Source organism: Bos mutus, chromosome 8 (genome assembly GCF_027580195.1).
Source record: "Bos mutus isolate GX-2022 chromosome 8, NWIPB_WYAK_1.1, whole genome shotgun sequence".
Taxonomy (NCBI): domain Eukaryota; kingdom Metazoa; phylum Chordata; class Mammalia; order Artiodactyla; family Bovidae; genus Bos; species Bos mutus.
Window position 1 is genome coordinate 92,767,627 of NC_091624.1, and position 14,436 is coordinate 92,782,062.

The following is a 14,436-nucleotide window of genomic DNA, read 5'->3' on the forward strand; positions in this document are numbered from 1 at the left end:
ACGTCTTTAATTCCATGGCTGCAGTCATCACAGTGATTCCTGAGCCACCACAGTGATTCTGGAACCATTGTCTACAGTCATTGTCAAATATTTCTACTAGTATCAGGAAAACTGATGCATTTCTCTTCTTATTCAAGCTTATTCAGGCCATCCTCTTTCAAATGTTTTTACTCATAAATATCTGCTTCATTTCCAGGCATACATTATTCTGTTTCAGATTGAAACTTTTAGTACAGTGATGAACAGCTTGTGTTTGTGTTTTCTTTGCTAGAAAATGCATACACAGAAAGGATATAAGTTTGGTGTAATGTTAGGCCAATAACTCTAATAGAAGACTCTTCAGAATAAAAGCAATGTAGGTATTTTCCCCCAAACTAATCATGTTTGTGAACTGATAGTGACAAAGAGACAGAATAACCATGTCTGAGAAAGCATGTTTATTATTATGAACTTTACAATACATAGGGCAAAGAACAAGCTGTGATGAATTATGTTTTACTTAGGAGTACATTTTCAAAATTGTTAATAAAAGGAACTTTGGCTTCAAATGAAAGGCATAGTATTTAGTTATTTTGTATATACATCATCAAGAGAGAATGACTACAAATAGGTTTTACCCCAGTCCTTTATACTAGCAGAAATAATGGACTTAAATTTTCTGGGGAGTAGAAATCAGTTCTCATGTAATCAAGTTAAAGAAACTACATAAAGCATCATCATAAATATGAAGAGTAGTTTGGTGAATATATCCTTCTGTATACAATTTTTCAAACTTTTTTTTTATTCAATCAGTTCAAATGTGCAGCTTATAAAACCAATGGTATCTTTCATTTACCCCAAAGGAGAAAATAGCTACATATTTTCTGGCAGATGGGATCAAGCTGCCTTGGTTTTAAATATAGGGAGAATGGAGTCTTGTCCTTCACATTTGGAAAGTACGTTGTGGAAATGTGAAGTTCTGCTGAATGTCACGTTTTAGATTTTTCAGCTATCCAAACTCCCATATTGAGGGCTCGTTTACACACAGATTGATTTGTTTAAACCAGAGGAGCTGGCTTTCTCACAAAAAGTCATTCAGAATCATCAGGGCTTTTAAACCTTAGCCAAGGCGAGTTCCACAATACCCAGAGTTTAAAAGGGATGAAGGATTTCTTCACAAATACTCGGGGATATTTAGGAACTCATGTCAGTCATCCAGAATCATCCTGGTAAATTTCTCTTAGAATACACATTGATGGTGACATTCCAGCTTCCTGCAGCTATTCCAGAGGTAGTGTCTTTACATCTGTTACAGCACTTGAGATTGATCTGTGCTTTTTGTCTTCTTTTTTTGGGGGAGGGTTTTGGTTCTACGGCATCTTGAAGAGGACAGGGCATCTTTGGTTAGGTAGAACTGAATTCAAGATTTACTACTCTTTGTGACCTTGGACAAGCTTCTTAGACTTTCTGAATCTCAGCATTCTTATTTAGGAAACCAGTGGAGTGAAATGAGTCTTGCACTGTCAGAGGTAAGCAGGTCAGCTTTGTACCACTTTGCAAGTGCTATGTTATCATTATCTGAGTAAATGAAATAAAGACTAACCCTTAATTACCAGGAATCTATGAAGATGTATAATTTTGAGGCATAAGAAATGGCTAGTGAAATGTTTATGAATTTTTCAAATAAAAAATGTTTTCCAGATCTCCAAAATATCCATTGATGAATTGGATTATTACAATAAAATTTAGACCATACATTTGCATAAAGAGAAGTGTTTGTTTAGTTGGACTCATAAACTGTGTCCATTAAGAAATTCAAAAACTTTTCTATTTAAGCTTTTCCAAAACTGTGATTCCCTGTTCCACTTTTTTTCTCCCTTCCGGAAACCCTTATATCAAGCAAGTAAAAGACAATTTATCCAGAGTCATTCTAGCATGTCACAGTTCTATTTAGCGTTGAAGTGAATAAAATGACAGCTCACAAATCCCAACCCTGTTTTTGGTCAGGATTTTCAGTCCACAGTTTAAATGAAACTTCAGCAGTTTCCTTAATGCCCAGAGTAATTTGGCAAACAGAATTTGAGAAAAGAACATTTTTGCTACTGCTATGCAAGGCCCATATGCTCCATAAATATTATTTAGCATCTCCATGGTGCATTCTGTGTGCACTGTGCTTTATAATCATCGCTACAGCCATTAGCATAAAAATGCTTTTCTCCAGTCTTTTTTTTCCATGCCTTGGCTTTCAAATTTTATCCTTATTCATAGTTCAAAAACTTTGCAAACAAATAAGATGCTGCACAGAATACTTTAGACAACTTCAATCCCAGTACTCACGTTCACTTTGTAGCATGAAACAAATGTTAAGCAAGCATATAGCCAAGACTGGAACACAGATAATAATATGTCATGAGACATAAGAATGGGAATATTTATTAATTTCATTAATTATAATATATGTTCCTCTTCACTTTCACTCATGCATTGGAGGAGGAAATGGCAACCGACTCCAGTGTTCTTGCCTGGAGAATCCCAGGGACGGCGGGCCCTGGTGGGCTGCCATCTATGGGGTCGCACAGAGTCGGACACGACTGAAGAGACTTAGCAGCAGCAGCAGCAGCAGCAGCAGCAGTTCCTCTTATGAAATTTAAAGCTGATCACAGAAGTAAGCTTGTTGTCCTGTGTATATATGTGTATTATACATATATATGTATATATAAATGTAGTATATTTACACATATACACATACATAGTCTTGTTATAGTTCCTTTTTACTTTTATATTGATTATGTTTTTTATATAAAAGGTTAATAGATATATATTAGGGCAATGGTCAAATAAAGACAAGGATAACCTTAGTTTGGAGAAATGTATATATATAGGTTCTTTTGTAGTTTATAAATGTGGGGTAAATATTTTTTGGGAAACAAAGCAAAAAAAGGGACCCAGTCTGCCACAAAAGCCATAGTTCCCATTGGCAAAAAAACTAATCCAATTGCCCAGCACAGAATTTCCTGATTTTGAAACTTGAAGGAAGCTTTTTGATGAATTATCTAAAAGATAAACCATGAGTAGAAGGTAGAGAGTAAGTTTTTAATAGATTTTGACCATTGACAGTACACACAAAATAGACAACTATTAATGAGTGGGTTGCTTTTTCTAATACTGGTGTCTTTACACAGATTTAAAAAAAATACCTATCTTTGAGTCAAATCTTCCTCTATAGAATGTTATTACCATATTGAAAACCTGCATTTTTATTTCATTTAACAGACATAATTCTAAAGATTTGAATGAGAATCAAATTTTGGTAAAAGAGATTCTATATTTTAAATAATATGTTTTTACTTAAAATCTCACAATTGTGTCCTTTGGTATGCAGAAGTTCTTAATTTCAAAGAAGTTTGAAGAAAGGGAAAAGAAAACCAACTCATTTTTTTTTTTTAAAGGCAAAATTGTTGCCTCATCAAAAGTGATAACCAAGTAGCTCATTAACCTATCAACATGTGCTTAATATCATCAGTTGTTGGGAAATATAAATTAAGACAACTGCCAGATATACTACACATCTACCATAATAACTAAAATGAACTGAAAAGCATACATGCATTTATAAGATAAATATGTAAAAGGATATTAATAGAATTTATCATACTAGCTTCAAAGTAGAGACCATCCAAAGGTTCATCCCCAGTATCATGGGTAAATGCATTCTGGTATATTCATTCAATGAAATTGATATGGCAGTAACATTTCACAAACTCCAGCTACACAAAACAATATCAATGACTCTCACAAACGTGGTGTTATTAATAAAAATTCAGACTTGGGACTTCCCTGGCAGTCTAGTGGTTAAGATTCTGAGCTTCCAGAGCAGGGACCATGGGTTCAATGCTTGGTAGGGAACTAAGATCCCACACTTTGCGTGGTTCTCCCCACACCCCCCAAAAAATGTACAGTTAAAATGTCAGACTTAAAAAAAGGACATACTGTAGGATTCTATTTATATGAAGTTAAAAAAACAGGCATCGCTAATCTATGGAGAGGGAAGAGAACTATGGCTACCTTTAAATGATGATTGGGGAATACTTACAGGGAGGAAGCATGAGGGAGGCATCCTGTGTTTTGGTAATGTCTGACTCATAGGTGTGTTCATTATAAAGCTTCATCTAGATCTTATTAGTATATTTTTCTGAAATTTAACATGGGGGCTTAAAAATCTCAAAAATAAAGGGACCTCCTATATAGAATGGGCTTCCCTGGTGGTTCAGACGGTAAAGAATCTGCCTGCAATACAGGAAACCCAGGTTTGATCCCTGGGTCAGGAAGATCCCCTGGAGAAGGGAATAGCTACCCACTCCAGTATTCTTGCCTGGAGAGTTCCATGAACAGAGGATCCTGGTGGGTCCACGGGGTCACAAAGAGTCAGACACAGCTGAGTGACTAACACTACAACTGCCATACAGAATAAATCACAACTTTATTAATAAAGCAAAATAAAATGTAAAGTACAGAGCCTTAAGAGTGTATACATCTTTGCTGTATAATGCAATTTCTCAGTTATTCTGATGACTGTCCTTTGCGCCTGCCTTTCTTATGGCACTCATGCCACAGCATTGTGTTTATCTGTTTACATCTTTGTCATTTTGGGTTAGCCTGGAAACTTTCCTTGGGAAAGGAAAAAGGTAATACAAATACATGAAATAGTTAGATTTCTGTGCTATACTCTTTAGAAAGAGGCAACATTGCAGCAAGCCCTGTCATTCCTGTGGCCTGTGCTAGAATCTCTTTACCAAGCCTCAGGTTCTTGGGGCTGAGCTATCATCTCTGAAGCCACACATGCTAATAAGTCGTCCCAATAAGCCATGTTTCTGCCCTCAAACCCTAGCCCACTCCTGCTGCCATCAAGTTTGGGGAAGGTGATGACCTGAAAGCCAGTCAGACTATCTCTATTGAACTTTTGTTCAGGAGATTTAGGACTAGAGATCAGTTGACATTTTTTTTTTTCTTACTGAAAATGAGAAAAAAAGATTCCTCATCTAAACAACCTTTCGCTGACAAATGCATAGTAGAGAAGAAAGGCCAGTAAACATGCAGAATCAAGAATGAAACAGAGAGATGAGATGAGACCATGTTACCCTGAAATACAGATGAGACCATGTTATCCTGAAAGCTGGAGGAAATTAGCTTCCTTTGTTCATAACTTTATTTTTCACCTTCTAGCTATATGTGAAGACAACTACACTTCCCTGTATAAGCAATAGCTGCATCATTTTACCTTGATGCCACTTCTCCATGCTTCTGTTACTTGCAAAACCAAGCAAGCAAACCTTAAACCCTTACTTTAATATACGTGTGTGTGTGTGTATACGTATATACACACACACTATATACACTGTTTCAGTTACTTTAGCAGAGCTTGGAAATTTGTTCTATATGTATAACTTTATTTTTTTTTAATTTATACCTTGTTGATTTTGTTCATCTGAATTTAAATAAAGTAGCATCATAATTTATCATCCTGCTTAGGTTAACTATGGACTTCCCTGGTGGCTCAGATGGTAAAGCATCTGCCTACAATGCAGGAGACCTGGGTTCAATCCCTTGGTCAGGAAGACCTCCTGGAGAAGGAAATGGCAACTCACTCTAGAATTCTTGCCTGGGAAATCCCATGGATGGAGGAGCCTGGTAGGCTACAGTCCATGGGGTCGCAAAGAGTCAGACATGACTGAGCAACTTCACTTTCCTTCACTTTCTTTAGGTTAACCATGGAACAAAATCTGGTTTACTAGAAGGCAAGTTTGTTGAAAGTGAGGAAATCGTATTCTAAGTCTCATGTTCAATATTTAGTGGGGCTTGAAGTAAAGAGAACTTCCAGTATATACAGACTAGAAAAATGAATTGTCCTGACATGCCGAAAGTCTGCCTAACTGTGGACACCAGAAGAATCCTCTGTAAGGCATGGTGGTGGCAGTGGTTGTTAAGGGGGAGAGTTTAGGGTGAAAACATGGGTATTTGGTGAGTTTTAGTTTCAGTTCAGTCCCTCAGTCATGTCCGACTCTTTGTAACATCGTGAACCACAGCACACCAGGCCTCCTTGTCCATCACCAGCTCTCAGAGTCTACCCAAACTCATTTCCATTGAGTCGGTGATGCCATCCAACCATCTCATCCTCTGTTGTCCCCTTCTCCTCCTCCATTCAATCTTTCCCAGCATCAGGGTCTTTTCTAATGAGTTAGCTCTTCGCATCAGTGGTCAAAGTACTGGAGTTTCAGCTTAAACATCAGTCCTTTCAATGAACACCCAGGACTGATCTCCTTTAGGATGGACTGGTTGGATCTCCTTGCAGTTTAAGGGACTCTTAAGAGTCTTCTCCAACACCACAGTTCAAAAGCATCAATTCTTCAGCACACAGCTTTCTTTATAGTCCAACTCTCACATCCATACATGACTACTGGGAAAACTATAGCCTTGACTAGACAGACCTTTGTTGATAAAGTAATGTCTCTGCTTTTTAATATGCTGTATAGGTTAGTCATAACTTTCCTCCCAAGAGTAAGCAGTCTTTTAATTTCATGGCTGCAATCACCATCTGCAGTGATTTTAGAGCCCAGAAAAATAAAGTCAGCCACTGTTTCCACTGTTTCCCCATCTATTTGCTGTGAAGTGATGGGACCAGATGCCATGATCTTAGTTTTCTGAATGTTGAGCTTTGAGCCAACTTCTTCACTCTCCTCTTTCACTTTCATCAAGAGGCTCTTTTGTTCTTCTTCACTTTCTGCCATAAGGGTCATGTCATCTGCATATCTGAGGTTATTGATATTTCTTCTGGCAATCTTGATCCCAGCTTGTGCTTCATCCAGCCCAGTGTTTCTCATGATGTACTCTGCATATAAGTTAAATTAGCAAGGTGACAATATACAGCCTTGACGTATTCCTTTTCCTATTTGGAACCAGTCTGTTGTTCCATGTCCAGTTCTAACTGTTGCTTCCTGACCTGCATACAGGTTTCTCAAGAGGCAGGTCAGGTGGTCTGGTATTCTCATCTTTTGAAGAATTTTCCACAGTTTATTGTGATCCACACAGTCAAAGGCTTTGGCATAGTCAATAAAGCAGAAATAGATGTTTTTCTGGAACTCTCTTGCTTTTTCCATGATCCAGCAGATGTTGGCAATTTGATCTCTGGCTCCTCTGCCTTTTCTAAAACCAGCTTGAGCATCTGGATGTTCACGGTTCATGTATTGCTGAAGCCTGGCTTGGAGAATTTGAGCATTACTTTACTAGCATTTGAGAATTGCACAATTGTGTGGTAGTTTGAGCATTCTTTGGCATTGCCTTTCTTTGGGATTGGAATGAAAACTGACCCTTTCCAGTCCTGGAGCCACTTCTGAGTTTTCCAAATTTGTTGACATAGTGAGTGCAGCACTTTCACAGCATCATCTTTCAGGATTTGAAGTAGCTCAACTGGAATTCCATCACCTCCACTAGCTTTTTCCTAGTGATAGTTCCTAAGGCCCACTTAACTTCGCATTCCAGGATGTCTGGCTCTAGGTGAGTGTGAGTAATCACACCATCGTGATTATCTGGGTCATGAAGATCTTTTTTGTACAGAGCTTCTGTGTATTCTTGCCACCTCTACTTAATATCTTCTGCTTCTGTTAGGTCCATACCATTTCTGCAGTGGCTGTGCTTTGCTGGCAGCCGTGGAGAGATACCCCACGTCCAAGGTAAGAGACACCCAAGTAAGACAGCAGGTGCTGAGAGAGGGAATCAGAGGGCAGAAGGACTGAAACCACAATCACAGACAACTAGCCAATGTGATCACACGGACCACAGCCTTGTCTAACTCAGTGAAACTAAGCCATGTCGTGTGGGGCCACCCAAGACGGACAGGTCATGGTGGAGAGGTCTGACAGAATGTGGTCCACTGGAGAAGGGAATGGCAAACCACTTCAGTATTCTAGCCTTGAGAACCCCATGAAAAGTATGAAAAGGCCAAAAGATAGGACACTGAAAGATGAACTCCCCAGGTTGGTAGGTGCCCAATATGCTACTGGAGATCAGTGGAGAAATAACTCCAGAAAGAATTAAGGGATAGAGTTAAAGCAAAAACAGCACCCAGTTGTGGATGGGACTGGTATTAGAAGCAAAGTCTGATGCTGTAAAGAACAATATTGCATAGGGACCTGGAATGTTATGTCCATGAATCAAGGCAAATTGGAAGTGGTCAAACAGGAGATGGCAAGTGTGAACATTGACATTCTAGGAATCAGCGAACTAAGGTGGACTGAATCGGTGAATTGAACTCAGATGACCATTATATCTACTACTGTGGGCAGGAATCCCTTAGAAGAAATAGAATAGCCATCATAGTCAACAAAAGAGTTTGAGATGCAGTACTTGGATGCAATCTCAAAACCGACAGAATGATCTCTGTTCGTTTCCAAGGCAAACCATTCAGTATCACAGTAATCCAAGTCTGTGCCCCGACCAGTAATGCTGAAGAAGCTGAAATTGAACGTTTTTATGAAGACCTACAAGACCTTTAGAATTAACACCCCAAATAGATGTCCTTCTTATTATAGTGGACTGGAATGCAAAAGTAGGAAGTCAAGAAACACCTGGAGAAACAGGCAAATTTGGCCTTGGAGTACAGAATGAAGCAGGGCAAAGGCTAATAGAGTTTTGCCAAGAGAACACACTGGTCATAGCAAATATCCTCTTCTGACAACGTAAGAGAAGACTCTACACATGGACATCACCAGATGGTCAACACTGAAATCAGATCGAGTGTATTCTTTGCAGCCAGAGATGGAGAAGCTCTAAACAGTCAGCAAAACTAGACCAGAAGCTGTTGTGGCTCAGATCATGAACTCCTTATTGCCAAATTCAGATTTAAATTGAAGAAAGTGTGGAAAACCACTAGACCATTCAGGTATGACCTAAATCAAATCCTTTATGACTATACAGTGGAAGTGAGAAATAGATTTAAGGGACTAGATCTGATAGAGTGCCTGATGAACTATGGTTGGAGGTTTGTGACATTGTACTGGAATCAGGAATCAAGACCACCCCTAAGAAAAAGAAATGTTAAAAAAGCAAAACGGGTATTTGAGGAAGCCTTACAAATAGCTGTGAAAAGAAGAGAAGTGAAAAGCAAAGGAGAAAAGGAAAGATATACCCATTTGAATGCAGAGTTCCAAAGAATAGCAAGGAGAGATAAGAAAGCCTTCTTCAGTGATCAATGAAAAGAAATAGAGGAAGACAATAGAATGGGAAAGACTAGAGATCTCTTCAAGAAATTAGAGATATGAAGGGAACATTTCATGCAAAAATGGGCTCAATAAAGGACAGAAATGGTATTTCATGAAGTGTGAGGGAAATCTTTAACAGAATTGAGGTGGGCCTAGCCTTGATGATTTTCTTCTCCCAAGAAACTGGCTCCATAGCTCCAAAAATAACATCAATTTTTAAAGTTTATTTGCTGTCCAAATAGTGACCAACATCTTTTTTTTTCTTTCTTTCTTTTTTTTTTTTTTTTAATATTCATAGAATCAAGGAACAAAATGTAGCCATTAAAAGGGGCTGTTTGGACGTTTACATTTGAGAAACAAATTTCCTCTCTTATTTCTGCTTATGCTCCAAAATGCCTAATTTGAAGGCTCATGATTTTCTGAGGCAGTGCAGCAGCCTGAGCTGTGCATAGCAGCTGCATGTTTATGTCTGATCCACAGACAGGAAGATGTGTCCATAAAACATGAGAATGTGATTATCAAAGCTCTGAAATGAGCAGTAGTGTGTAAGCAGGCACAAGACTGACTGTGCCAGACCCACCGTGGGCCCTGGATGACAAAACAGCATAAAACACACAATTTCAATTTTAATTTCCAAAAGGCTTAATTGATTTAAAACTGATACACAACCATGATTTACTATTTATTCCCCTTCTGTTTAGTTAGTCTTTCACTTAAACCCCATGGTTTCCTAAAGATATAGAGGGCCTATACCAAAAATGTTAACTAAGGCATACATTCTTATATGGCTGTTTTATTCAGATTCTTTGTTGTTGTTGGGCTTCCCCCATGGCTCAGCTGATAAAGAATCTACCCGCAATGCAGGAGACCTGGGTTCGTTCCCTGGGTTGGAAGATCCCCTGGAGAAGGGAAAGGCTACCCACTCCAGTATTCTAGCCTGGAGAATTCCAAGAACTGTATAGTCCATGGGGTCACAAAGAGTGGACACAACTGAGTGACTTTCATTTTGTTGTTGTTATTGTTTATTGCAAGGGGAAATTTTGGATGAATTTAAGAGATAGGGAGATAAGATAATGAAATGGAATGAGGCATAGTTCTGAACTTCAGGTTCCAAAACACCCTGATATATCACAATCATTCCTGAGCTAGGTGTAAAGACTTTGTACAGATAGGGGTCAACTTAATGAAAATTTTTTATGATTTCCTTTTTAAAACGTATTATATATTTTGAAGTTATATTTTTGGGATGTTTTTCCAATTGTATTTTTCAAATCTTCTTTGAGAGAAGCTGAAGTTGTGGTTAGATCACCAGGTAAAGGTAGGGTGAGCGGAGTACCATGTTGTAGGAAAAGTCAACTTCATCCTTCATTTATCTGACAAGAGAGAAGAAGCTTTAAATTATCGAAATGAAAGGTCTCAGGATTTCATTACTGACATTCTTTATGTCTAAATACATCCTTAAAGTCCACTGAAGACACCTTTCATTTTTTCTCAAAAAATTATTGACTAACTGAAATCAACATGGTGTCCAATGTTTGGGGGGAATATAGGTTTTTGCCATGACCAGATTATGGGCAAATCACATATAATTTTATTATAATCAAATATTGGGATAAAATTGCTTCTTGAAAGTCTTTAGACAAAGTAAGGACTTTGTCATCTTCAGGCATTGCCCCTTGAGGATGGGGACCAGGGCTGGTGTGAACAGAGCAAAGGTTTATGCCACCTTTTCCCAATGGACTGCAAGGTTTGTTCCACCAGAGTGGAATGTATGGCAAAAATGATATGGATATGACACTGTGAAATTCTCATCATGGTTATTTTTGCTTTGTATCTTCTGAGTATTTGAAAGTGTTTTTTCTAGCATTTGGGGCCCAAATTATTACTTTATTCTAAAGATGAGACATAAGTTCATTATGTAGATGTTGTGACCCAAAACATGGATACAGAACTGGATGTAAGAGGATCGTTATCACTGCTGTTGTGGGTTTTTTGTTTTGTTTTTTTTTTCCTTTGCTATATTTCAGTGCAAGAGACAATTTATGTTAGAAGTTAATGTTTAGAACTTTAAGTTAGAACATTTTCTAATGTTCATAGTTCATGAGGCCAATACAAAATAATGTTTTATATCTAAACTTTACTGAAATCTTAGAAGCTGGGATGATTAGAAAAGACTGTAAACAAATGTATTGCTCCTGGTGGCTTAGCAATAAAGAGTCCACCTACAATGCAGAAGATGTGGGTTCAATCCCTGGGTTGGGAGGATCCCCTGGAGAAGAAAATTGCAATCCACTCCAGTATTCTTGACTGGGAAATTCCATGGGCAGAGGAGCCTGGTAGGCTATAGTCCATGGGGTCACAAAAGAGTCAGATATGACTTAGCAGCTAAACAACAAAAACAAAAGTCAGAAGACATCAAGTTCTTTAGGTAGATGTGGTGAGTTTTAAGTCAACTCACATTTCTTAGTTCAATATATGGTAATTGTATAATTTTAAAGTTCTCTTTTTGAATAGAGGATGCAGTGGTTTGTTCTTGGGAGTAATGATTTTATAATCAGATAGATTTAGGTTTTCATCTTTTTCTATTTACTACATAGTTCAGGAAACCTCATAATATTCCAATATTTTGGTCAAAATGATGATAGTATGTCTGATTCATAGTTTATGATGATAAATAAACTATATAAGATGTTTAAAATCTCCAGCATATAGTAAGTAACCCGTAAATGTTTGTTTATATTTTCTTCATAATTAGAAAGATAAAACTTATATAATCTCACACAGATACATGAATGTCTATGCTAATGTTAGGTAATAAGAGTGAGAAAATATTAATAGTCTTTATTATAGTGAGAAAAGCATTTAATGGGAATTTCTCTTTTGATCATCATAACCTTCAGAGATAAGTGCTATTTTTGTCCTCACTTTACAAAAGAGAAAATAGAGAAACAATATTTCATAACTGTCCAAGAGCACATAGTGATGGAGGGAGTGTTTAGTGTTGGCAATTTGACTCTTCAACATGTAACCTTATATAGACACCACATCTAGAAACATATTACGTTGGTGCCAAATTAATTGCAGTTTTACACTGTTGAACTTTGCTGTTTCATATTGTAATACATTCTTAAATATGATTATGTCAACATCATTTTAATGCGAATTCTTGCCTTTTTTTTTTTTGCTAATGACATTTTGCTGTTTATTTTACATCTATTTTTGGCTAGGGAAATGATGTCAGGCAAAGGCAATTTGAGTGTTTTTATTATTTGAGTTCAAAATCAGTCATAAAGCAATGGAGATAACTCGCAACATCAGTTCATTTGGCCCAGGAACTGCTAGTGAACGTACAGTACAGTGGTGGTTCAATAAATTTTGCAGAGGAGATGGGAGCCTTGGATATGAGGAGCATTGTGGCTGGCCATTGGAAGGTGGCAACAACCAGCTGAGAGGATCACCGAAGCTGATATTCTGACAACGACACAAGAAGCTGCCAAATAACTCAGCGTTAACCATTCTCTGGAAATTCAGCATTTGAAGCAAATTGGAAAGGTGAGGAAGCTCAGTAGATGGGTGCCTCATGAGCTGACCTCAAATCAAAAAAAAATCATCGTTTTGAAGTGTCATCTCTTATTCTATGCAACAACAATGAACCATTTCTCAGTCAAAATATTGATCAGATTGTGCCATGCTACGAAAAGTGGATTGTATATGACAACCAGTGACTAGCTCAGTGATTGTACTGAGAAGTGCCAAAGCACTTCTCAAAACCAAACTTGCACCAAAAAAAGGTCACAGTCAGTGTTTGGTGGTCTGCTGCCGGTCTGATTCACTACAGCTTTCTGAATTCTGGGAAAACCATTACATCTCAGAAGTATGCTCAGCAAACTGAGATACACTGAAAACTGCAGTGCCTACAGCTGACATTGGTCAACAGGAAGGGCCCAGTTCTTCTCCACAGCAATGCCTGGCCACACATTGCACAACCAATGTTTCAAAAGTTGAACAAATTGGGCTGTGAAGTTATGTTTCATCTACCATATGCACCTGACCTCTTGACAACCGACTACTACTTCAAGCATCTCAACAACTTTTTGCAGGGAAAACACTTCCACAATCAGCAGGAGGCAGAAAATACTTTCCAAGGGTTTGTCAAATCCTGAAGCATGGCTTTTTATGCTACAGGAATAAACAAATATTTCTTGTTGGCAAAAATGTGTCAATTTGTAATGGTTCCTATTTTGACTAATAAAGATATGCTTGAACCTAGTTATAATGTTTTAAAATTCACAGTCTGAAACTGCAGTTACTTTTGTACCAACCTAATAATAATATGGCTGTAGAAAAATAAAAATAAATTTTTAAAAGTGCCTCAAAGATATGGAAAGAGAATTAGGATGGATATAGAACTTCATACTTCTAAGTACCTACTTTAATATCCCACTTTGCAATTATTATTAAACCCATTCAAAGAATTGTTCATTCATTTTCTGGTTTAGATGTTAGAATTTCCATCTTCTTATAATTGCCTTTCTTCTGTTAAGCTTCCCTATCTGATTGAACATTAAGACTGTAATTTTTAAAATATTCTTTAAGTTTACTTTTTAACACATTTTAAAGACAAAATTCATATGCTATACAGTTCATTCATTTAAAGTACACAATTTCATTTTTTAAGTAAATTCAGAGCTGTGTAACTTCACAATTCAAGTTTGCGTGCTAAATTGCCACAGTCGTGTCCAACTCTGTGTAGCTCTATGGATTGTAGCCTGCCACCTCCTCCATCCATGGAATTCTCTAGGCAAAATACTGGAGTGGGTTGCCATGCCCTTCTCCAGGAGATCTTTCTGACCCAAGGATCGAACTCGTGTTGCTTACGTCTCCTGCATTGGCAGGCAGGTTCTTTACCACTAGTACCATGTGGGAAGCCCACATTTCAAGTTTAGAACATAGCAAACTCTGTAAAAGAAACCCCATATCCTTTGTCAAGCATTCCTCCTTTCCCAATACCACCCCATAGACAACTACTAATCTACCTTCTCTTTCTATGGATTTGCCTTTTCTGGATACTTAATATAAATGGAATCATAGAACATATGATCCTATGTGACTGCCTTTCTTCACTTAGTATAACACTTGTAAGTTTCATCCACTTTGTAGTAAGAATCAATACTTCATTCCCTTTTAGTGCCAAGTAATATTC